Here is a 25,110-nt window from a genome sequence, read left to right on the forward strand (position 1 = left end):
CACCCAGTGCTCATCCCAACAGGTGCCCTCCTCAGTGCCCATCGCCCACTTTCCCCTCTCCTCCACCCCCTCATCAACCCTCAGTTTGTTCTCAGTACCCAAGAGTCTTTTATGGTTTGCCTCCCTCCCTCTCTGTTTGTAACTATTTTTTCCCCTTCCCCTCCCCCATGGTCTTCTGTTAAGTGTCTCAAGATCCACGCATGAGTGAAAGCATACGGTATCTGTCTTTCTCTGCCTGACTTATTTCACTTAGCATAATACCTTCCAGTTCCATCCACGTTGCTGCAAATGGCCAGATTTCAGTCTTTCTCGTTGCCAAGTAGTATTCCATTGTATATATAAACCACATCTTCTTTATCCATTCGTCAGTTGATGGACATTTAGGCTCTTTCCATGATTTGGCTATTGTTGAGAGTGCTGCTATAAACATTGGGGTACAAGTGCCCCTATGCATCATCACTCCTGTATCCCTTGGGTAACTTCCTAGCAGTGCTATTGCTGGGTCGTAGGGTAGTTCTATTTTTAATTTTTTGAGGAACCTCCGCACTGTTTACGGGAAATAATTTTAAAAAGACAAGACGTCTCCTGAATAGCTACCAAAACTGATGCATGCCTTCTCAAAACAAAGGTTTTATTCTAGGTTCAAGTCTAAGAGAGCCAGAACGAGGCATAAGGCAAAGCACAAGTTTTCTTAGCGAGCAACAGGAAAAGACAACGTGCTCTTCTATACATGACAAATGTAACAAGGTAGGTCATGATTCTGATTCCTATAATATCTCAAAAAGGAAACCAAATCTCAAGCCTTTGGAATAATGTAGTATGTGAACAAGAAACTTATTAAAGAAAATTGAGGGTGTTTTCAGTAGGATGTGTTGCTGGGAGACATGAGCCTCCAAGAGGGCACGACAAAGCCACTGAGAATTACACGTAACCTTTTGGAAATTCTGATTTCCCATAATCGATGCATGTGTCGATCCATGAATCCCGATCACAAATGTATACACTGCTGCAGTAATAAATTCACTACAGAAGCATATCGTGTTTGGAAGTATTTTAGGGTAGAAAAAATGGTGAGAATCACCAGTGCGAGAGAGTAAACCATCAAAAGTAACAGGGAAATGGAAGAAGTTTATAAACTGTTAATCATTCAACAAGTATTTATTGAGCACTGCACTAGTAAGCGGGGAAGTCCTCAATTTCAGAGCAATCAGAGGACATTGTGATACCATGCTTACCTAATACCAATTAAAAACAATTTTTTTTTAAGTTTACTTATTTATTTTGAGAGAGAGCACAAGCAGGGGAGGGGCAGAGAGAGAGAGGGAGAGACGAAATCCCAAGCAGGCTCCACGCTGTCAGTACAGAGCCGGATGTGGGGCTCGAGCTCACGAACCGTGAGACCATCCCCTGAGCCGAGATCGTGAGTTGGACGCTTAACTGACTGTGCCACCCAGGGGCCCCACCCAACACTGATTTTAGATGAAAAGGATCTAAAGACAAAAGAAAAGCAGTGCCTTGAAATAGTATTCTGGAGAGTTGGTTCTGATTTCTATTGAAGAAAATATTGACGCGCTGTTAACTGAAAGGAAAATTTGGGATCTTTGTAATACGGCTCCTGTACCTCATACTCAGGAACAAGCAAAATCTGTAATCTCTAAGCTAAGATTTATCAAGTTTTATTTTGAAAGTATTTTAGTTTCATACAAAGGTGTGGTATTTCAGCTACCTAGCTTTCATAAATATAAGTCTTTTTTTTCTAAGTTTATTTATTTATTTTGAGAGAGACAGAGACAGCGTGAGTTGGGGAGGGGCAGAGAGAGGGAGAGAGAAAGAATCCCAAGCAGGGGCTCCTGGGTGGCTCAGTCGGTTAAACGTCCGACTTCGGCTCAGGTCACGATCTCGCGGTCTGTGGGTTCGAGCCCCACGTCGGGCCCTGTGCTGACAGCTCGGAGCCTGGAGCCTGTTTCAGATTCTGTGTCTCCCTCTCTCTGACCCTCCCCTGTTCATGCTCTCTCTCTGTCTGTCTCAAAAATAAATAAACGTTAAAAAAATTTTTTTAGGGGCGCCTGGGTGGCGCCGTCGGTTAAGCGTCCGACTTCAGCCAGGTCACGATCTCGCGGTCCGTGAGTTCGAGCCCCGCGTCGGGCTCTGGGCTGATGGCTCAGAGCCTGGAGCCTGTTTCCGATTCTGTGTCTCCCTCTCTCTCTGCCCCTCCCCCGTTCATGCTCTGTCTCTCTCTGTCCCCAAAATAAATAAAGGTTGAAAAAAAAATTTAAAAAAGAAGAGAGGTAGAGTAATTTAAAAAAAAAATTTTTTTTTAAGAATCCCAAGCAGGCTCTGCATAGTCAGGGCAGAGCCTGATATGGGGCTTAATCCCACGGACCATGAGATCATGACCTGAGCGGCAACCAAGAGTCAGATACTTACCGACTGAGCCACCCAGGTGCCCCATAAATATGTCTTACAAGCTTCATGGTTTCTCATGAGAATTTGATGAAAACTATGGACTTTCTTCTGAGAAAACTATACACTATCTACACATATTTTAATTTTTTAAGTTATTCCAGGAATTCCAAGACTCTTTCAATTTACTCATGGAACTTCTAAAGGTACCTGAGCTTCCTAAGAGAGGATCCACTTTATCAGAGGATATTCCAGAGCTCATGGTGTACAGATATTGGTTCTGGGGTTCGGGGAACTGCCTACTTGGAAGTCCTTACCTGGGTAGAGAGATCTTTTAATCTTGTTGGGAGGGTATAACTTGCTGATTTCTAAGCAGTCTTAGGCTCAGAAAGGTAGAATAACTTTGACTAGTGAGTCATGTTTTCCAAGATGGCGAGCACAGGCTCACAACTGGCTCCAACTAGATTTCAACTCATGTTTAAGAGTTTTGATGTACTCAGAGATCGTTTTTTTTAGTCTTTTTTTTTTTTTTTTTGGAAGAGAGAGAGACCGAGAGAGCAGCAGGGGCAAGGGGAGAGGGAAAGCGAATCTTAAGCAGGCTCCGCGCACAGAGTGGAGCCCGATGCGGGGCTTGATCTCATGACCGTGAGATCATGACCTGGGCCAAAATCGAGAGTCAGATGCTCAACCGACTGAGCCACCCCCAGGTACCCCCTGAGAATGTTTTTTTGTAGGAAGTTCTGTGATGACTATAAGGTAACATGGATCTGTGTTGGACAGTCACCAGGAGAGGGAGACTTCTTCCAAGAGGTATCTAGGACCTAGGACTTCCTAGAACAATCAGAACCTGTAGCCTCTTATTCCAGGAAAGAATGGCCCCCAGAGACTTAAGACACTAGAGTATACACAGGACCCTTGAAGGAATAGAATATTCCCTATTTGGATGAAGTCGGTTGGTTACGTAAGTAGGATGAAGATAATGCCTTTAATATGTAGGACCCCTGAAGGAATCGACTATTCCCCTGTGTGGATGAGGTTGGCTTCTAACATGCGACACTGCTTGTAGGTTATCAGAAGGACCGTTGAAAATATGAATCTGGACTTGGAATGCAGGTTGGGGTTGCCCTCATAGTTTTGGGAGTCGCTCATTATTTACTTATCTTTTCCCACTTAGTCATTTCTCCTTTATTTCCTTTTCTTGTTAATGATATCACTATCTGGCTATTGGTTCAAACTGAAGACCTGGAAATATTTTAACACTTTCTCTTCCATCAGCTTTTACTTTTAGCACATGTGAAGAATCGCCCAGTTGCTCTATCCTTGTGTCGTTACTTAAGTTCAGGCCATGATCGGTCCAGGCGGTTATGATCACCCCCTCACTGACCTACAAATCAAACTCTCTGTGCTACCAGTCAGCCTCACCAGGATAGAGCTATCTTCTTAAAATTAACCTCTGTCATTCCCTTACATAAAAGGTCTGTTGTTCTGATGAGGGACAGTACTGCATAATATACCTAAAGCAAAGAATCTCGAGGCCAAGTAACTTTGGAAATTCTGCATGTTATGTTTTCTTCTTCTTTTAAAAAATTTTTTTTATTAAAAATATTTTTTTTAATGTTTATTTATTTTTGAGACAGAGAGAGACAGAGCATGAATGGGGGAGGGGCAGAGAGAGAGGGAGACACAGAATCCGAAACAGCCTCGGCTCGAAAACGCGGGGCTCGAACTCACGGACTGCAAGATCATGACCTGAGCCGAAGTCGGACGCTTAACCGACTGAGCCACGCAGGCGCCCCTGTTATGTTTTCTTCTAAGAGATTCATAAATATTATATTCAAGGCTCTGATAAGCCCCTCTCTTGCCATATGATCCAGCATTTTCCCTCATGTATCTGCTCATGGAATTTTTTTTTTGCAGATGTTTATTAAAACCCTCTCAAGTTAGTGTTAGCCGAAACACATTTGGGGGGAATGTGCTGCTATTGGCTAAAACGCAAAATAGCTTGGAATAGCAAACCACTTGAAATTTCATTCCTTATGTTGCTATAGACATTTTATTTTATTTTTCAATATATGAAATTTATTGTCAAATTGGTTTCCATACAACACCCAATGCTCATCCCAAAAGGTGCCCTCCTCGATACCCATCACCCACCCTCCCCTCCCTCCCACCCCTCATCAACCCTCAGTTTGTTCTCAGTTTTTAAGAGTCTCTTATGCTTTGGCTCTCTCCCACTCTAACCTTTTTTTTTTTTTTTTTTTTTTTTTTTTTTTTTTTTTTGCTATAGACATTTTAAAGCCACTTATGGCTTTTGTTTATTTTCATCTCACTGCATACATTACAAGTAACAATTGTGAAAATAAATGAAATCATGAGTGTCGATTTAGTTTACTCATCCCTTATTCACCTACTTAAAGTTGAAGGTGCAAAGAAAGGAAGATGAGGCACCGAAAAAGTCGAAATTGTGGGGAAAAAAGAATAATTTATGTTTACTTGTTCTTAAGGAAAGATGGAAAAAAAGATACAAGACAAATGGACTTTTTGGAGGTTCTTGGGTGCTCAGTTGGTTGAGTGTCAGACTGTTGATTTCTGCTCAGGTCATGATCTCGGGGTTTGTGAGTTCCAGCCCTATGATGGGCTCTGTGCCAATGGTGCGGAGCTTGCTTGAGGTTCTCTCTCTCTCCCTCTCTCTCCCTCCTCCAGTTGTGCTGTCTCTCTCTCTCAAAAACATAAACAAATAATCATAAAAAAAGGAAAAAGAAAAATTGACTTTCTTGGGGGGGAATTTACATATAAAATGAATGTCTACTATGTCATGAGCCTCGTGCCAACATTTTATAATGCATGTTTTAATCCCATTTTGTTTCTTTTTTTTTTTTTCAACGTTTATTTATTTTTGGGACAGAGAGAGACACAGCATGAACGGGGAAGGGGCAGAGAGAGAGGGAGACACAGAATCGGAAACAGGCTCCAGGCTCTGAGCCATCAGCCCAGAGCCTGACGCGGGGCTCGAACTCCCGGACCGCGAGATCGTGACCTGGCTGAAGTCGGACGCCTAACCGACTGCGCCACCCAGGCGCCCCTTAATCCCATTTTGAAGCTCAGTGAGAGAAAGCAAATACCAAATCCAACTTCAAATGCAGATCTGTTTGACTTTTTCCATAGCATGGCACAAAAGTGAATTGGAAATAAAAATAAAGAATAAGGGAAACATTATGGATTAGCATACTACTAGTCATAATAAAAAAAAACATTTTGAAAAAAAAAAACAGTTTGAGGGGCCCCTGGGTGGCTCAGTCGGTTAAGTGTCTAACTCTTGATTTCAGCTCAGGTCATGATCTCATGGTTCATGAGATTGAGCCCTGCATTAAGCTCTGTGCTGACAGGGCAGAGCCTGCGTGGGATCCTCTCTCTTCCTCTCTCTCTGCCCCTCCCTGTTCTCTCTCTCTCGCTCTCTCTCAAAATAAGTAAACTTAAAAAACACAGTTTGATAACATTTACTGAGTCCTTACTATGAGCTAAGCCATGTTCTAAGGAATGAAGCTAAGTTATTTCTTTTCTATTTGTTATTTCTGGTTTCCACCCGCAGAGTGCATATTATTATCAATGCCACCATTTATTAAGGACTCCATTGAGACTTTATAAGCAGAAGGTAAGTGAAGTACTTACCCATTGGAAAAGGGGGCTTAGAAACGATAAACACATACTTTTTTTTTTACTTTACTTGGTGAACAAGTCGAAAATGAGTGTCTCAGAATAAGAGACATCAGCAAGTGATGTGCGATTTCAGATGAGAAAACATTCTGTAAAAGAAGGCGTCTTGACAAAAAGCAGTCGACAACCTATGCGTCAAGAAATATTTCATGCGAAGATTAGGAATAACTGAAAGTTCACAATTATAAACTATGATGAAATGTATAGCAAATTATCCGTTGAAGCCAAAATAGAAGTTATGAGAGTTGAATCGCTCACTGCAGATAAAAAGTGAGGCAAAGGGGAAGAGAAGAGACACCTGATGTCTAATTGTACAGCCGCAGAAAACTCTTACACCATACATATGAATGCATTGGGAAACTGTATTTATGTACAAAAGTGGGAAAATAACTCTAAGGGGGATCGGGTGAGGAAGGAGGAGGCAAGGGGAACGTGCAGAAGATTAAAGTTGTAGCTGACCCTCTTTACCTCGCAGATGAGGTGGTGATAGAGAAAAGGGATAAAAAACAAACATATACTTCGGGCGATGATGCAGACTCTGGTAACGATCTGACTAATTTGCAAGGCAGAGTGCTGGAGAAGAGGGAACCATTCGGAAAACAAACTCTCCAGACCTTCATTGGTGGTCTCCTGGAGTCTTTGGCTGAATACTTGTATTCAGAATATACAAAGAACTTTGAAAACTCACTAATAAGAAAATGAGCAATCTTATTAGAAATTTTTTTTTAATGTTTATTTTTGAGAGAGAGAGAGAGAGAGAGAGAGAAAGAGTGTGAGTGGGGAAGGGGCAGACAGAGTGAGAAGCACAGAATCGGGAGCAGGCGCCGGGCTCCGAGCTGTCTGCACAGAGTCCGAGGCGGGGCTCGAACCCACGAACCGGGAGATCATGACCTGAGCCGAAGTTGGAGGCTTAACCGCCCCCGAGGCACCCACGTGCGCCATGAGTGATATAATTTTTAAAAAGAATCAAATATTTGAATAGACACATCACTAAGGAAGAGAAACAGATGGCAAGCACATGAAAAGCACTCAATATCATTATTCACTGGGGAAATGCAAACTGAAACCCAAATGCGTGATCACTGCACGTGCATTAGCGTGGCGGACCAACCATACCAAGTGGTGGAAGAGGTAGAGAAACTGACATTCTCGAATACTGCCTGTGGAAATGTAAAATGAGGCAACCACTTTGGAGAATTGTTTGGCAGTTTGTTTAAAAGTAATCGTACTTGGGGCGCCTGGGTGGCGCCGTCGGTTAAGCGTCCGACTTCAGCCAGGTCACGATCTCGCGGTCCGTGGGTTCGAGCCCCGCGTCAGGCTCTGGGCTGATGGCTCGGAGCCTGGAGCCTGTTTCCGATTCTGTGTCTCCCTCTCTCTCTGCCCCTCCCCCGTTCATGCTCTGTCTCTCTCTGTCCCAAAAATAAATAAAAAAACGTTGAAAAAAAAAATAAAAAAAAAAAAGTAATCGTACACATACCTATTATCTAGCTATTCCAACCCAAGAGAAACAAACATGTATCCACATTGATGTTCAAGACATTGTTATTTTTAACAGTCAGAAGCTGGAAACAGTGCGATTGTCCGTGAACATGGAATGGACATACAGCTTGTGTTGTAGCAATACAATAGAATATTATTTGGCTATAAAAAGAAATATATTAGCAATGTCTGCAATAATAGGGAGGAAGAAATACGCATATTGAGTAAAAGCAGCCACACAAAAAGTACACATTTTACGAATTTATGACATTATGAAGGATATATTTTATGAATTCGTATGACATTATAAAAAATGCAAACTAATCTACAGTAAGAGAAAACAGATCAGTTGTAGCTTGAGGATGAGAGGGACCGGGGAAAGGCAAAAGGTGGGACCACAGAAGTAAACATGGACACATTTGCAGGTAATAGACATAGTCACGGCCATGATTGTGGTGATGGTTTCACAAATATATACATATATCAAAATGTACCATTTTTAAGAATTCAGATATGTACACTTATTGTATGTCAATTATACCTCGATTGAAAAAAACAATCGGCTTGGTCGGTTAAGTGTCCAACTTCAGCTCAGGTCATGACCTCACGGTCCGTGAGTTCGAGCCCCGCGTTGGGCTCTGTGCTGACAGCTCGGAGCCTGGATCCTGCTTCAGATTCTGTGTCTCCCTCTCTCTTTGTATTTCCCCCACTCACGCTCTGTGCCTCTCTCTCTCTCTCTCTCTCTCTCAAAAGTAATTAAACATTAAAAAAATTTGAGAAAGGAAACAAAACCATAGAAGTAACAAAGAAAAAAACCCCGAGAAACATTATAATAAGGAAAGCCCCATAACAATATATCTCATGAATATAGGTACAAAAATTCTTGTAGGATATTATCAAATAGAATCTAGCTATATATAAAGATAATGTATCATAGCCAACTGGAATTTACCCCAGGAATTCTAGGTTAGTTTTTCATTGGAAAAAGAATCAATTTAACTTTTAAACTACCAATGGGTCGAAGAAGAAATCACAAGTTAAATTAGAAAATATATTGAGAACAATGAAAGTGAGAACACAACATACCCAAACTCATGAGATGTAGTGAAAACAGTTTCCAGAAAAAAAAAAAAATTATAACTGTAAATGCTAACGTTACAAACAAGAAAGTTCTCAAATCAGTAGCCTAACTTCATACTTCAAGGAACTAGGAAAAGGACAACTAAGGAAGGAAATAATGAAATTTAGAGCAGTGATACAGAAAATAGTAAATAGAGAAACAACAAAAATAAAACCAACAGTTCGTTCTTTGAAAAGACCAACAATATTGACAAACTTCTAGCTAAAATGACACAGAACAAAAGAGAGAAGACTCAAATTAACTAAAATCAGAGAGTGAGAAAATTACTATTGATTTTACAGAAATAAAAAGGATTAGAAGAGAGTATTATAAGCAAATGTATGCCGACAAATTGGATGACGTAGATGAAACGGACACATTTCTAGAAGCATGCAACCCACTGAGACCAAATCATAAAGAAATAAAAAATATGAATTGGTCTATGACTAGTAAGGACATGAATCAGTGCATTCTACCAAATATTTAAAGAAGAATTAACACCAAAATCTTCTCAAAAGTTTCCAAAAATTTCAATATCAGCCTTATGCTGATATGAAACCCAGATAAGTACACCATAAAAAAAAAACAACAAAAAACTACACACCAATATCCCTTCTGAATATTGATGCAAAAATCCTTAACGAAATACTAGCAAACCAAATTCAACAGCACATTTAAAGGATTATACAACATGACCAAGTGGTATTTATTTCTAGAATGTGAGTATGGTTCAGCATATAAAGATCAATCAATGTGATACGCCACATTAACAGAATGAAGGGGGTAAACCCCCCCCAAGGTGATCATCGCAATCAATGCAGAAAAAGCATTTGACAAAATTCAACATCCTTTTATAATGAAAAAACTCAACAAACTAGGAATAGATGGAAAAAAAAACCCTCAACATAATAAAGGCCATATATAAAAAACACTAAAAGCTTCTCCTCTAAGATCAGGAACGACCCCGGGATGCTTGCTCCCACAACTTCTTGTCAACACTGCGTTAGAAGTTCTAGCCAGAGGGACCCCTGGGTGGCGCAGTCGGTTAAGCGTCCGACTTCAGCCAGGTCACGATCTCGCGGTCCGTGAGTTCGAGCCCCGCGTCGGGCTCTGGGCTGATGGCTCAGAGCCTGGAGCCTGTTTCCGATGCTGTGTCTCCCTCTCTCTCTGCCCCTCCCCCGTTCATGCTCTGTCTCTCTCTGTCCCCAAAATAAATAAACGTTGAAAAAAAAAATTAAAAAAAAAAAAAAGAAGTTCTAGCCAGAGGAAAAGAAAGAAATAAAAGGTATCTAAATTGGAAATGAAGAAGTCAAATGATCTCTGTTCACAGGTGACACTCTCTTCTATGAAGAAAACCCTAATGATTCCACATAGAAAAACCCTTAGAACTAATAAACAATTTCAGAAAAACCGAGGATAAAATGTAGAAAACAAACAACAACCAAAAAACTCCAAAACCGGTGGCATTTCTATGTGCTATCAACGAGTAACCTGAAAAGGAAATTGAAAAGCAGTTTCACTTAAAATAGCATCAAAAAAAAAAAAAAAATCAAATCCTTAGGAATGTGGCTGAAAGAAAGGAAATAAGACGCAAATAAGTGGGAAGACATTCTGTGCTGTACAGGTTCAATGCAGTCCCTATCAGAAGTGCAACAATTTTTTTTTCCTGCAAAAGTGAAAAAAAATCCATCTTAGAATTGATATAGAATCTCAAGGAAGCCCAAATAGCCAAAGTAATCTTCAAAAAAGACCAAGTTGGAAGTCTCATACTTTCTGATTTCAAAATATACTACACGGCCACAATAGTCAAAACAATGTATACAGGCCACGGGTATAAAAGGAAGAGTCCAGAAATATTTTGACAAAAATTTCAAGACCACTCAGTGGGGAAAGGACAATTGTTTCAACAAATCCTGATGGGGAAATTGGTTATCCATATGAAAAAGGTGAATTTGGACCCTTACTTTAAATCATATACAAAAATTAACTCACAATGGACTGAAGAACTAAATTTTTAACAGCTAAAACTATAGAACTCTTTGAAGGGGCGCCTGGGTGGCTCAGTCGGCTGAGCGTCCGGCTTCGGCTCAGGTCATGATCTCACAGTCTGTGGGTTCGAGCCCCGCGTCGGGCTCTGTGCTGACAGCTCGGAGCCTGGAGTCTGTTTCGGATTCTGTGTGTCTCTCTCTGCTCCTCCCCTGCTCATGCTCTGTCTCTCTCTCTCAAAATAAATAAATAAACATTAAAAAAAAATTAAAAAAAAAAGAACTCTTTGAAGAAAATATAAGGAAATGCTTTATGACATTGGATTTGGCAATGATTTCTTGGATAGGACACCAAAAGGATAGGTAACAGAACAAAACATAGATAAATTGGACTTCATCAAAATGAAAACGTTTGTGAAACCAAGGACATTATCAACAGAGTGAAAAGACAACTCGTGGAATAAAAGAAAGTATTCACAAATCGTATGTCTGATAAGGGACTAACGTCAATATAAAGAAGTCTTACAACTAAACAGCAAAAAGCCAAAGAACCCAATTTATAAGTGGGCAAAGGACTTGAGCAGTCATTTCTCCAAAGAAAATATGCAGATGGCCAAAAAGTCCAGGAAGAAATGCTAATCACCAGGGAAATGCAAATCAAAGCTATGAGATACCACTTCTCACCCATTAGGATGGCTATTACCATACAAATAGGAAGGAAACCAAGTGTTGGTGGGGATGTGGTGACCTTAGAATCCTTGTGCACTGTTGATGGTATTGAAAATACCAATGGTATTGAAAATACCAATACCAATGTTGATGGCATTAAAAATGGAATTACCATATGATCAAGCAATGTCCCTTCTGGGTATACACCCAAAAGATCTGAAAGCAAGGATGAGAACAGATATGTGTGCACGCATGTTCAGAGTAACGTTATTCACAACAGCCAGAGGTGTAAACAATGCAAATGTTTATCAGTGGATGAATGGATAAACAAAATATGGCATTTACATACAATGGAATATTAGTTGGCTTTAAAAAGGGAAGGGAGTTTTGACACATGCCACAAAATGGATTGAACCTTGAAGACCTTATGCTATGTGAAACGAACCAGGCACAAAGGATAATTGTTTTATGAATCTACGTATGAGGTGCCTACAACAGCTGAAGTCATAGAGACAGGAAGTAGAATAGTGGTTGCTAGGGATTAGGTAGAGGAAGAGTGGGGAGTTAATGCTTACGGGGCACAGAATTCTGGCTCGTGAAGATGAAAAAGCTCGGAATGTGAATGATTGTGATGGCTGAACAGCAATGTGAATATATACTCAATGTCACTAAATTGTACATTAAAAATATTCAAACTGGGGGGCGCCGGGGTGGCTCTTGATTTCAGCTCAGGTCTTGATCTCAGGGGTGTGAGTTTGGGCCCCATGTTGGGCTCCGCCCTGGGTGAGAAGCCTATTTTTAAAAAATGTTCAAAATGGTAAATTCTATGTTACATGTATTTTACCCGAATAAAAAAATCAATGCAGTCTACCATATGAAACTAATCAAAGAGTAAAAACTCATTATGTTCAGAAAAGGCACAGAAAAAGCATTTCACAAAATTCAGCACACATTCATGATAAATACTCTCAGTTATGTAGGAAGAGAAAGAATGTTCCTCAACGAGATAAAAAGCATATAAAACAAAATAAGATAAAACACAAAAAGCCCCACCCCAACTCCTTTATTTTTAAAAATATTTTTTTAAATATTTATTTTTGGAGAGAGAGAGAGAGACAGAGTGTGAGCAGGGGAGGGGCAGAGGCAGGGGGAGACACAGAATCCGAAGCAGGCTCCAGGCTCTGAGCTGTCAGCACAGAGCCCAATGCGGGGATTGAACTCACGAACTGTAGGATCCTGACCTGAGCTGAAGTCAGATGCTTAACCAACTGAACCACCCAGGTGCCCCTAACCCTGACCCTTTAGCTAACATCTTGCCTAATCTTGAAAGACTGAATGCTTTCCCTCATTCTATGGGAATATGTGTACCCTCACTATTTCTACTGGATATTGCACTTATGCCCTAAGCAGTGCAATAAGGCAAGAAAAACAAAAGACATAAAGTTAAAAACAAAAAGTATACTAATTATTTACAGAAAACAGGAGAGTATACATAGAAATTCTGATAGAATATATATATTAAAAAAAATTTTTTTATGTTTATTCATTTTTGAAAGGCAGAGAGAGAGCACAAGCAGGGGTGGGGCGAAGAGAGAGGCGGACACAGAATCCGAAGCAGGCTCCAAGCTCCGAGCTGTCAGCACAGAGCCCAATGCAACTCACGAACCATGAGATCATGACCTGAGCTGGAGTCGGATGCTCGACTGACTGAGCCACCCAGGGGCCCCATAGAATATATATATTTTAAAACCTTACTGCAAATCCTAGTAAATGTAACAAGAATGTTGGATACAAGGCCAACACACAAAAATGAATTGTATTTCTATATACTAGAAAAAGACAATTGAAAAATGAAATTTCAAATAACCATTTACGATAGCACAAAAACCCATGATATATGGAGGATGAATTCAGTAAAATGTGTTCCAGATCTGTACACTGAAAACTACAAAACATGAGAAATTATTTGTAAAAACCCTAAATGGGAATATACACTGTATTTGTATACAGTAGAGTCAATTTTGTTGAGGTGCCAACTCTCCTAAAATTGACCTATAGATTCAACACAAACAAAAATAAGAAGATGATTATAAATCTTATATAGAAATGCCAAGGCCCCATGATACCCGAAACAATTTTGAGTCTACGGCCATACCACCCTGAACGCGCCCAATCTCGTCTGATCTCGGAAGCTAAGCAGGGTCGGGCCTGGTTAGTACTTGGATGGGAGACCGAAACAATTTTGAAAAAGAGGAGCACGGGAGAACTTTCATCTCCAAGCTACAACACTTACTGTAAAAATACCTTGTAGAGACTTTAGAAATAGAACAATTGGTATAGTCCAATTGATTGTATACAAATGTGCTAAGTAATCGATGAGAAATGGACAGATTTCGTAACAAATTGTGTTGTACTAACTGGCTATCTGCTAGGAAGAAATTCACTGCTATCTTCATCACTCAACACACATCAGAACTAACATAAAATGGAACATCGACCTAAACATAAAAGATGAAATTATAACATTGTTATAAGAAAACATCTTTGTTATAAGAAAAGATCTTTGTAACCATGGATTAGACAAATATATCTTAAAATATAAAAACCTTTAGTCAGCACAGGGGGAGCGAGGTGAGTTGCACTCCCACCGTAGTTTCAACACAATAACAAGAATGCATAAGGAAAAGTGCTATATAAATACAGTGGAATATTACACAGCCATGAAAAAAGATGATACTGTGACATTTGAGATGACGTGGATGGACCTAGAGGGTATTCTGCTAAGTGACATTAGTCAGACTGAGAAAGACGAATATCATATGATTCCACTCATAAGTGGAATCTAAAAAACAAAATCAAATAAAACAAATAGATCAACAAACAAAAAGTGGGATCAGACCTATAAATACAGAGAACAAACTGATGGTTGCCAGAGGGGAGGGGGTTGGGGGTTTGGGCAATATGGGTGAAGGGGATTGGGGGAAACAGGCTTCCAGTTATGGAACGACTAAATCATGGGACTAGTCGGCCCAGGATAAGGAATGGAAACCAATGATACTGTCATAGCCATGTAATGGAAACATTGTAGCTACATTTGTGGTGAACAAAGCATAAAGTATAAACTTGTCAAGTCACTGTGTTGTCCACCTGAAACTAATATAACATTGTGTGTCAACTATACTCAAATTAAAAATAAAATAAAGCTGCTATAGACATTAAAAAAAAAAAAAGACGTAGTCTGTCAACAGTCAGTTACAGACCAGGAACAGAATATTTGCAACATACATATCCTAAAATGCAATTTACTCAGGACATATTTAAACATTTTCTAGCTACAGATTATCCGACTTACTTGGAGGTTTTTTTTTAAAAAATATTTATTTATTTTGGGGAGAGTGCAAGCAGGGGAGGGGCAGAGAGAGAGGGGGACAGAGGATCCAGAAGCGGGCTCTGTGCTGATAGGCTGACAGCAGTGAGCCTGATGTGGGGCTCACAGTCCTGAACTGTGAAATCATGACCTCAGCCGATGTCAGACGCTCAACCGAGCCACCCAGGCGCCCCGGGCTTACTTGGAGTTTTAAGTATGGCTGATGTTACCTGTCACCCTGTGAACTAGAATAGAATCTCCCCACCAGCTTTCCAGCGTTCTCTTTATAAAGCAATGACAGAGTCACAAAGAGAGAAGCGTAGTTGTCAGGTAGTTTCTGCATCATGTTCCTTTTTTAAATCCTGTCATTTTTATGCTTACTTCTAAAAATAGGGTTCTGCTGAACTCAACTGATTTCTACGATGTGTACAGAGATTCCTTGAAGAGGGCAAGATTTTAGAGGAGGGTTGTTTTCTCCTCTGGGTGAAACTTGCACTTGGGAAGCTCACCACTTATTACATCCTTCCAACTTTCCAAAACCGAAGTCTGCAATCCCAAATAAAACTGTAGAATTCAGGTTTATAAATACCTCTTTTGCCACAAAAGATTTGATGCTGGAGGAAAGGCAGATGTTTTCTCACACACAGTTTGTAAGTTTTAATCTTTGTTCTAGGCATCAGATCTGACTGAGTCATTAGGATACATGCCCTCTCCATTCGTGGGTTTCTTCTATAAATGTTTGTGTTCTGATAAATTTTTACATCGCTTAGGGACCGGCGATCATAATAGTGATTGAAAAGAAAATAACAAACTACACTGGAATTAAAATTAAAAAATAAGATAACAGGGGCGCCTGGGTGGCTCAGTCGGTTAAGCGTCCGACTTCGGCTAGGGTCATGATCTCGCGGTCCGTGGGTTTGAGCCCCGCGTTGGGCTCTGTGCTGACAGCTCCGAGCCTGTTTCAGATTCTGTGTCTCCCTCTCTCTCTGACCCTCCCCCGTTCATGCTCTGTCTCTCTCTGTCTCAAAAATAAATAAACAGGATGGGGGGGGAGTGAGAGGGGGATTGAGAGGGAAGGAGGGAAGGAGGGAGGAAGGGGAGGAGAGGGATGGAGGGCAGGGAGAGAAAGAGAGAGAGAGAGAGTCTTAAGTGGAATTCAAGACTTCATAAGATAGGGCAAAATATATGATCTAGGGTCTAGAAGGAGACATTGATTCTTATAATAGCTTCTACTTCCTGAGTGCCTATTGTGTTGCAAGAACATTAATCTTAAGAATGAGGTATTATTGGGGCACCTGGGTGGCTCAGTCGGTTGAGCATCTGACTCTTGGTTTCGGCTCAGGTCATGATCTTGAGGTTCGTGAGTTTGAGCCCCGAGTTGGGCTCCATGCTGATAGTGCGGAGCCTGCTTGAGATTGTCTCTCTCTCTCTGCCCTTCCCATGTTCTCTCTCTCTCGCTCAAAATAAATGAATAAACTGAAAAAATTCTGTAACAAAAGAATGAGTTATTATTATCCCCAGTGAATTAATAAGGAAATTGAAGCATAGAGAGGTTAGATACCTTACCCAGGACGATACACCTCATAAGTAGTAGATCAGGACGCTGAACCTCATCTTTCTCCCTTTAAAGCTATTTTATTGCCTCCCTTAATCAAAAAGATTTGTGAATTTTGATCCCATTAGACAAACTATTTATTCTCTGTATTATTTTATATTACTTTCTGGGTGTAGGTGGTCCTGGGATGGCTGGTATTGATCGGACTCTCAAGGATGCCAAAGGTTTCTGGGTCATTCCTGATCTGGATGAGGCAGGATAGAAATTTTCCGATGGTCTTATGGCCAAGCTCTGCTTTTACTAGGAACGTGTGGACACATTACTGTCAGCAGACGGCTTCCGTGTTTACCACCGGTTAATATAAATACCTTACATTTCTTTTCATGTTTTGTTGAATAGGGCAAGGGCTGAAGTGTTTAGTTCCAATGAGTTGTTCGTTTTCAGTGTTCTAAAAAAATGCAGATATATTCGTTTACACAGCGGACACCTGAGGTACCAATAAAATCTTGGAGTTGAAAGAGACCCCAAGAAATGCACGTTAATTGTTAATGGGGGTTGAATCTTCCTCTCCTATTTTGTGAAAAAGTTATTTATGTTTGAACAATTTTTAGCAGTTAGGAATGTCTGAACTAGATAGGATCAAAAGAGATTGTCCAATGAAATGATTTCATTTTACAGACGAGGAAACTAAGGCCACACCTGTTGTCGAATTATGCTGTGGGCCTTTTGCTTCTGGGTCTAATACTGGCAGTTTAGATTAAAATCATGCCCAGAAAATGTTAACTCTAGCCCACGAAGTCTGAGAAGAGTGTCCCTGTCTGCTTCTCCTAAAGGGAAGAGGGGGTTAGAACAAAACGGGGTGCGCGTGGGTGTGCCCTCGGACATAGGCACGTGCACGCCGGAGATTGCAAAACTGTAACTTGCTACTGGCCTCTATAAAGAAATGCCACGGACTCGGCTAGTGGCAAATGTAAGATAGAATCATTCTCGCTCCAGAGTCACCAACAAAGCATCTGGATCCCACACCGTGAGATGTTGCAGCACTGTTAGATAACCTGCCAGGATATGTTGAAATGGTACATAGTTTGGAATATTCCACATATGGGGAAGTATATAAGTCCTGAAGTGCTGTTTTTCTGGTCTTTAATCTGGCCAAGAAGCGTAAACATACAATCAGAAACTGTAGCAACGTGGCTCATATTTAGCATATTTATTCATCTTTGTTTTAATTACATTTTTTCTGGGAAAGGACTATTTAAAAGATACATTGTTTAATGTAATAGCCAAGTTGCCTGGAAAATCTTCTAGAGAGAGAGATCTCGAATGCAACATGTTTTCAGTGTGTACATCTCTTTATATAATTGCCATATTTTTCATTGGGGCTTGCTCTGGTTCAGTAGTAGTGAAGTCCTGAAACACTGTTGAGAAGGATTCCGAAGTTTCATCAGGGTTCTCAGTGGGAAAAAATACCTTTAGTGATCAGTGATTAGGGCGTTAGGGTAAAAAGCGAAAACAGTGGGGAAAACATGCCAATTATGTAACACACTGGACACGTTTATGCTTTTCTAATCTTTTGTTTTTGTGAATAGGTAATATATGAACACGATAAACCGTGAAAACAGCACAGGAAAACACATACAAAATTATTTTCCCTTCCATTCTTCTCACTCTATCCCCCGGTGCCACTTCTTATAGGCAACTGTTGCAATTTCTTTCTGAAACATTCTTTTTCTTTTTCTTGCTTATTTACTTATTCTGAGAGAGAGCACAAGCAGGGAAAGGGCAGAGAGAGAGAGAGAGAGAGAGAGAGGATCCCAAGCAGGCCCTATGCTGTCAGTACAGACCCCAATGCGGGGCTCGAACTCAGAAACCATGAGATCGTGACCTCAGCCGAAAACAAGAGTTGGACGCTTAACAGACTGAGCCACCCAGGTGCCCCTCTTTCTGAGACATTCTACACTTACAAAGCATTTTTGTATAAATATCTACCTTTTGTTTATTTTAATTTTTAATGCTTAAAATATCTACCTTTTATGCTAATTGCAGCATGATACATGTATTTGTTAAATGTCAATATTTATTACATCTATTTTACCAGAATTTAAAAAAAAATATACCCCAAAGCATTGAATTGTGCACTTAAATGCATAAATTTACATGGTGTGTAGTCTATTAATACGGTTGGATTAATATCTGCCATATTCGTTATTGTTTCTATTAGTTGCCTTTGTTCCTTGTTTCTATTTCTGCCTCTACTCTTTTTCTCCCTGTGTGGCTCTAATTAAGCATTTTGTATGACTCCATTTTCTCTCCTTTCTTAGCATATCAGCTATAATTCTTTCTTTTTTTTTTTACTTTTTTTTAGTGGTTATCCTAGAGTTTGTCACACACACTTACACCTAATCCGAGTCAACTTTCAAATAATATTATGCCACTTCCTATGTAGTGCATGCATCTTGTAATAACAAAATACTTCCAATTCCTCCCTCCTGTCCCTTAATGTCACTTCTGTCATTTATTTTACATGTACAGAAGCATATATAATCTAATACACTGTTGCTATTATTATCTTGGATAAGCTATTATCTGTTAGATCAATTAAGAATAAAAAAATTTATTTTACCAGCAATTACTCCTTCTCCAATGCTTTTATTTTTTTTTTTAATTATTTTGAGAGCGAGAAAGAGAGAGAGAGTGTGTGTGAACAGGGGAGGTGGAGAGAGAGAGAGAAAGAGGGAGAGAGAATCCCAAACAAGCTCTGTGCTGACAGCGCAGAATGTGGGGTTCGTCTCATGAGTTTGAACTCACAAACTGTGAGCTCGTGACCAGAGCTGAAATCAAGAGTCATAGGCTTAACTGATTGAGCCACTGAGGGGGTCCCTGCTTTTTCTTTTTTATGTAGATTTGAATTTCTGACATATCATTTTCCTTCTCAATGAAGAACTTTTGACGTTTTTGGCAAGGCAAGTCTTCTACAGGGTACAGAATTCTAGGTTGGTGGGCCTTTTCTCTCAACACTTTATTTTTTATTTTTATTTTTATTTTACAAAGAGAGAGCGAGCAAGTGGGGGGAGGGACAGAGGAAGAGAGAGAGGGAATCTCAAGCAGGCTCCACGCTGAGATGAAATCAAGAATTGGACACTCTTGACCCACCTAGACATCCCTCTCTCAACATTTTAAATATTTCACTACACTCTCTTTGTTTGTATGGCTCTGAGAAATCAGATATAATACTTATCTTTGTTTTTCTATGGTGAAAGGGTTTTCCCTCTAATTTCTTTCAAGATTTTGTCTTTATCTTTGATTTTCTTAAGTTTGAATAAGATATGACCCACTATAGTGTTTTCTTTGGTGTGTGTTTGGTTTTGCATTTATCCTGCGTGGTGTTTTCTGAGCTTCCTGGATCTGTGATTTGGTGTGAAGCATCAACTTGGGGGAAATTCTCAGTCATATTTCTTCAAATATTTCTTTTGTTCCTTTCTCCTCCTTCTGATATTTCCGTTATGCATAAATTATATTTTTTATTTGTTCCACTCTTCTTGGATATTATGTTCTGGTTTTTTTTTTCCAGTCTTTTTTCTCTTTGCTTTTCAGTTTTGGACGGTTTCTATTGATATAACCTCGAGGTCAGAAAGTATTTCCTCAGCTGTATCCACTCTACTAATGAGCCCATCAGAAGCATCCTTCATTTTTGTTACAGTGTTTTTGATCTCTTGCACTTCTTTTTTTTTTTTTTTTTTAGAATTTCCATCTTTCTGCTTACATTGCCCATCTATTCTTACATGTTGCCCACGTTTTGAATTTGAGCTCTTAGCATATTAATCATAGTTGTTTTAAATTTTCAGTCTGATAATTCCAACATTCCTGCCATATCTGAGTCTAGTTCGGGTACTTGCTCTGTTTCTTCAAACTGTGTGTTTTGCTTTTTAGTATGCCTTGTAATTTTTTGTTGAAAGCTGGACATAATATACCGTGCAAAAGAAACTCTGATAAATAGATCTTTAGTGATGTGGTGGTAAGGTGTGGGGGGGAAGAGGAAGCATTCTTTAGTTCTATGATTAGGTTCCAGCCAGTGCTCCTGGGCTGTGAACATTGTAAGCTTTTCTCAGTTTTATCCTTCTCAGATGGCACAGGAGGGCTAGAGGGGACTGGAGTTGACTATTTCCCTTCTTCCAGGTCAGTTATGTTCTGATAAAATAGTTTCTTTGGAGGCCAGGCCTTGTTGTATTTCATTTTCCTTCCCACTGAGGGAAGCACAAGGGGTTCTTTCTTTGATATTCACTGTGAGAACCTGGTAGAACTCCTAGTGGTAAAACTCACAAAAATGTGGAGACCTCCCTACGACTTAGTTCTCCCTGGAGAACCACACCAGCCTCCAGCAATTTGTCAATTACAGTTCAAATTTTCGTGTCCTGGGTACCGGTTCCTTTGGGGATTTCTGCTTGTGGGTATTTGCTCCAGCTAGTTGTGATTCTCTGTATCTGCCTGTCTGCTGCCGCAAATTTGGGGCACAGTGTTTTGCCCTCACTTCTCTGACAGATCTAAGAAAAGTTGTTAATTTTTCAGTTTATTCAGCTTTTATCTTGTTAGGAAGTATCTGTACCATGTATTTTTCTATTAGTAATTTATCTTGGAAATTGTTTCATATTATAACATATATCACCTCTTCTTTTTTTTTAAGTTTATTTATTTATTTCGAGAGGGAAAGAGAGAGAGAGAGAGAGCCAGGGAGAGGCAGAGAGAGAGGGAGAGAGAATCTGAAGCAGGCTTCGTGCTGTCAGTGCAGAGTTTGATGTGGGGCTCAATCCCATGAACCGTGAGATCATGACCTGAGCCAAGAAACCAAGAGCTGACAACCAACTGAGCCACCCAGGAGCCCCTCTTTGCTTTTTTTTTTTTAACAGGTGCATAACATTTCATTATAAGAATATCTTATTATTTAACATTCCCCTACAGATGAGTATTTAGGTTCTTTCAATGTTTTTGTTATAAACAATGCTGTAATAAATAGCCTTGCACTTCTTTGCACATATATGCAAATGAATTCATAGGATAAGTTTTTGGAGCAAAGGATGTAGACATCATTGTTATGTCTTTCTTTGTAGAAATTGGACCAATTTAGACTGTCACTAACAATGTATGTGAGTGCCCAGTTAGGTATAGTCTCACTAATGTAGTATATTATCAATGATTTTAAAAACCTCAAACAGTATTTATGAGAAATGGTATCTCACTGTAGTTTTGATTTGGGATTCTTTAATAATGACTGAATTTGACCATTTTTTCATTTGCCATTTATTTTTCTCTTTTCTGTGAACTCTCGGGCCATGCCTTTGCCTCACGTTTCTAAGGGTTTGTTTATATTTTTTATTGATTTGTAGAAACTCTTTATATATTAAGGAAATTAGCCATTTGTCATGTGTATTGCATATATACATTTTCACAGTGTGTAATTTTCTTTTGACTTCTTAACTATTTTCTTCCTATGCAGAATTTAATTTAATTTATTTATTTAAAAAATTCTTTCAATAATTAACTAATTTATTTTTTACAGTATTATATTAGCTTCAGGTGCACAATATAGTGATTCAACAACTCCATACAACACCCAGTGCTTTGCAGAACTTTAAAACCATTTAGGTGGTTAAATTTATTGCTTTTTCATTTGGTGGCTTCTGGGTTTTGCATTATGCTTAGAAATGCCTTTCCCTACTGTTTTTATATTTTTGCTTCTTGTGTTTAAATTTTTGATTCATCTGGAATTTATTTTGGTATAAATTGAGAATTAGAGATCCAACTTGATTTAGTATTATTTTTTCAGGTGGCTACCCAGTAGACCCAATTTCGAGTTATGCTATTTTAACTAAATACTTAAACATTTTTCTATTTCCTACATAGCTTCTCAGTAATCACATTTCAGTATATCAATACTGCAGTAGTGATACCATATTGAAAAACTGTTAGCAGTTTCCAATTTTTGTTATTGCATATTATGCTATAATGGCCTTCTCCATGTATCTTCTTGTTTCTGATGAATTGTTTTTCCGGGATACATGATTAAGAGTGGACTAATTGAGTTTTGCTAAGTATATCATATTGCTTTCCAAAAGTGTGGCGGGTTATTAATCTCACCCTTGATTAGTAAAAATCTCATCAGTTTGAAGTTATTTTCTTTGACTATTTTATTAAAGTGAGAAAAATGGAAATCCATGGTTGCTTTAATTGGAATTTTATTTGATTTTGGAGGTATGAATGCTTTTTTGGTGTTCATTTACTCTTTTCACCTAGCTTTGGTACTGCAGCTGGAAAATGAGTACAATAATACCTGCTGTGTAAGGTTTTTTTGACAGTCATATGTGCGGCATGTAAAAAGCCTAACCATCTATTATTATTATTTCCTTTTGTGTGACTTGTCTGTCATATTCTTTGCGAAAAATTACAGTACGCAGAAACACTAAAGAGGCTGCATGAAAACTGGAATAAGGGCAGGAGCCTTACCAGCCGTGTAAGACCTTGACTGAATCACTTAACTGCTCTTGGGTATTAATTTCCGTGTGACAATCGAGATAATAACCCACTTTGTTTTTGTGAGAGTTGAATAGGATAACAGATGTGACAGAACTTGGAAAACATTAGTGTGAAGTATTATTGGCTATTACTGTTATGATGAGGAGAAGTGGGTGCTCAAAACCCCTATCGCTAAGACTGTCTTCCAGAATGTACTATCCCTTTCCCTAATATTCTGAATCTGAGATGCTGTCAGTGTGGACTGTCGTTCCCTTAGAGAACTCTCCATGTTATCAGCAATTTAAAGGGAGGAGAGGAGCAGACTTTCACTTTTGACACATGGTATCCCTAGAAAAAGAACACATACATGAAACAATTTCAGGCACTTATAGGAAATTGACATTTGCATAGATTTATGGAGAATAACTCATAATAAGCTAAAACAGTCTCCAGGAAAACCCCTAATCGTTGAACCTTTGTAAGTCAGGATCACAGGACCTTTTGATGTCTTAGAACAACGGAACAGAGGAAGCATAGCAGCAGTAATAGATCCTAAAGAAAACTAGATATACTTATCCTGAGCCAACCGGCTACAGCAAGGGAGTGAAGAAATATCATTTTTTTTTTTGAGGCAAGCAGACACGAATGCCAATCTTGAGTTTGTCACATATCAGCGCCGTTGACCAAATTGTCCCAGCTTCCTGTAAAGTGGGACTTATAACAGTTCCTACCTCCAAGTGTGGTTATGAGAGATAATGGTGCTTGTAACAGGCTTACTTAGTACAGTTCCTACCACACGGTAAGTACTGAGGTAACCCTTATTAACACAGTTATTCGCAGTGGTGTTAATGTCTCGATTAATTATCATAATAAAATATGTGCACGTTTGTGTGAATAGAAGTAACCACTAAGGTTACCTCTTGCATTGAGTGACGTTGCCCTGAACACCACACAGAGGTACCTTCCTGCAGATAGAAAAAATGTGAAGCTTCAGAAATTCAGGAGGAATGAAAGTTAGTTACAAATGGACATTTGGTTAGAAATATGGTAAGCTTGGGAATGCAAGCTGGTGCAGCCACTCTGGAAAACAGTATGGAGGTTCCTCAAAAAACTAAAAATAGGGGGCGCCTGGGTGGCGCAGTCGGTTAAGCGTCCGACTTCAGCCAGGTCACGATCTCGCGGTCCGTGAGTTCGAGCCCCGCGTCGGGCTCTGGGCTGATGGCTCAGAGCCTGGAGCCTGTTTCCGATTCTGTGTCTCCCTCTCTCTCTGCCCCTCCCCTGTTCATGCTCTGTCTCTTTCTGTCCCAAAAATAAATAAACGTTGAAAAAAAAAATTAAAAAAAAAAAACCTAAAAATAGAACTACCCTACGACCCAGCAATGGCTCTACTAGGCATTTACCCAAGGGGTACAGGTATGCTGTTTCGAAGGGACACATGCACCCCCATGTTTATAGCAGCACTATCAACAATAGCCAAAGTATGGAAAGAGCCCAAATGTCCATCAATGGATGAACGGATAAAGAAGATGTGATACACACACACACACACACACACACACACACACACACACAATGGAGTATTAGTCGGCAATCAAAAAGAATGAAATCTTGCCATTTGCAACTACGTGGATGGGTGTGGGAGGGGGGATGGGCTAAATGGGTAAGGGGTACTAAGTAATCTACTGAAATCATTGTTGCACTATATGCCAACTAATTTGGATGTAAATTTAAAAAAACAAAAAATAAAACAAGTTAAAATTAAAAACAGAAAGAAATGTGGTAAGCTTGAGGTAATTCGGAAAAATTACCAAGAGATTTGAATGTTAAAAGAATTACTCTTAAAGAGTAATCCATAGAAAATATAAATCAGGGGCGCCTGGGTGGCTCAGTCAATTAAGCATCCAACTTTTGATATCGGCTCAAGTCATGGTCTCATGGTCATGGGATCGAGTCCCTCATTGAGCTCCAAGCTCCCTCACTCCGTGCCCCCCCCCCCCCCGCCCCGCTTGCTCGCGCACACCTGTGCTCTCTTTCTCTCAAAATAAATAAACTTAAAAAAGAGAAAAGAAAAAAAAAAGAAAATATAAATCAGAAGTTACTTCTGATCAACTGTGCTTGCAGAACAATTTCAGATGCAAATGAAAATCAGTTTATTTGCACATATCAACACTGCTTTTCTACAGATTGCATCATAATGGTAGCCTTTCCTTCAAACCAAACAACAAACTCTTCTTTTTTTTTTATTTTTTTTTCAACGTTTATTTATTTTTTTTGGGACAGAGAGAGACAGAACATGAATGGGGGAGGGGCA

The 25,110-nt window shown here is 39.5% G+C and overlaps 1 protein-coding gene across 2 annotated transcripts in view; it reads left to right on the plus strand.

Annotated features, from left to right (window-relative positions):
• The window catches only part of AGTR2 (angiotensin II receptor type 2), a 46,748-nt gene that overhangs the window by 4,765 nt on the left and 16,873 nt on the right, over positions 1 to 25,110 (plus strand). Inside the window, exons 1-2 of one of the 2 annotated variants that reach the window (XM_047844109.1) lie at positions 686 to 747; positions 5,993 to 6,055. The exons of the other annotated variant lie outside the window; for it this stretch is intronic. The gene's annotated coding sequence lies outside the window, so the exon portion shown is untranslated. Of the gene's footprint in view, positions 1 to 685; positions 748 to 5,992; positions 6,056 to 25,110 lie in introns of those variants that run through there. 2 annotated transcript variants of the gene reach the window in all.

Source organism: Prionailurus viverrinus, chromosome X, assembly GCF_022837055.1.
Source record: "Prionailurus viverrinus isolate Anna chromosome X, UM_Priviv_1.0, whole genome shotgun sequence".
In the NCBI taxonomy this organism is placed as follows: domain Eukaryota; kingdom Metazoa; phylum Chordata; class Mammalia; order Carnivora; family Felidae; genus Prionailurus; species Prionailurus viverrinus.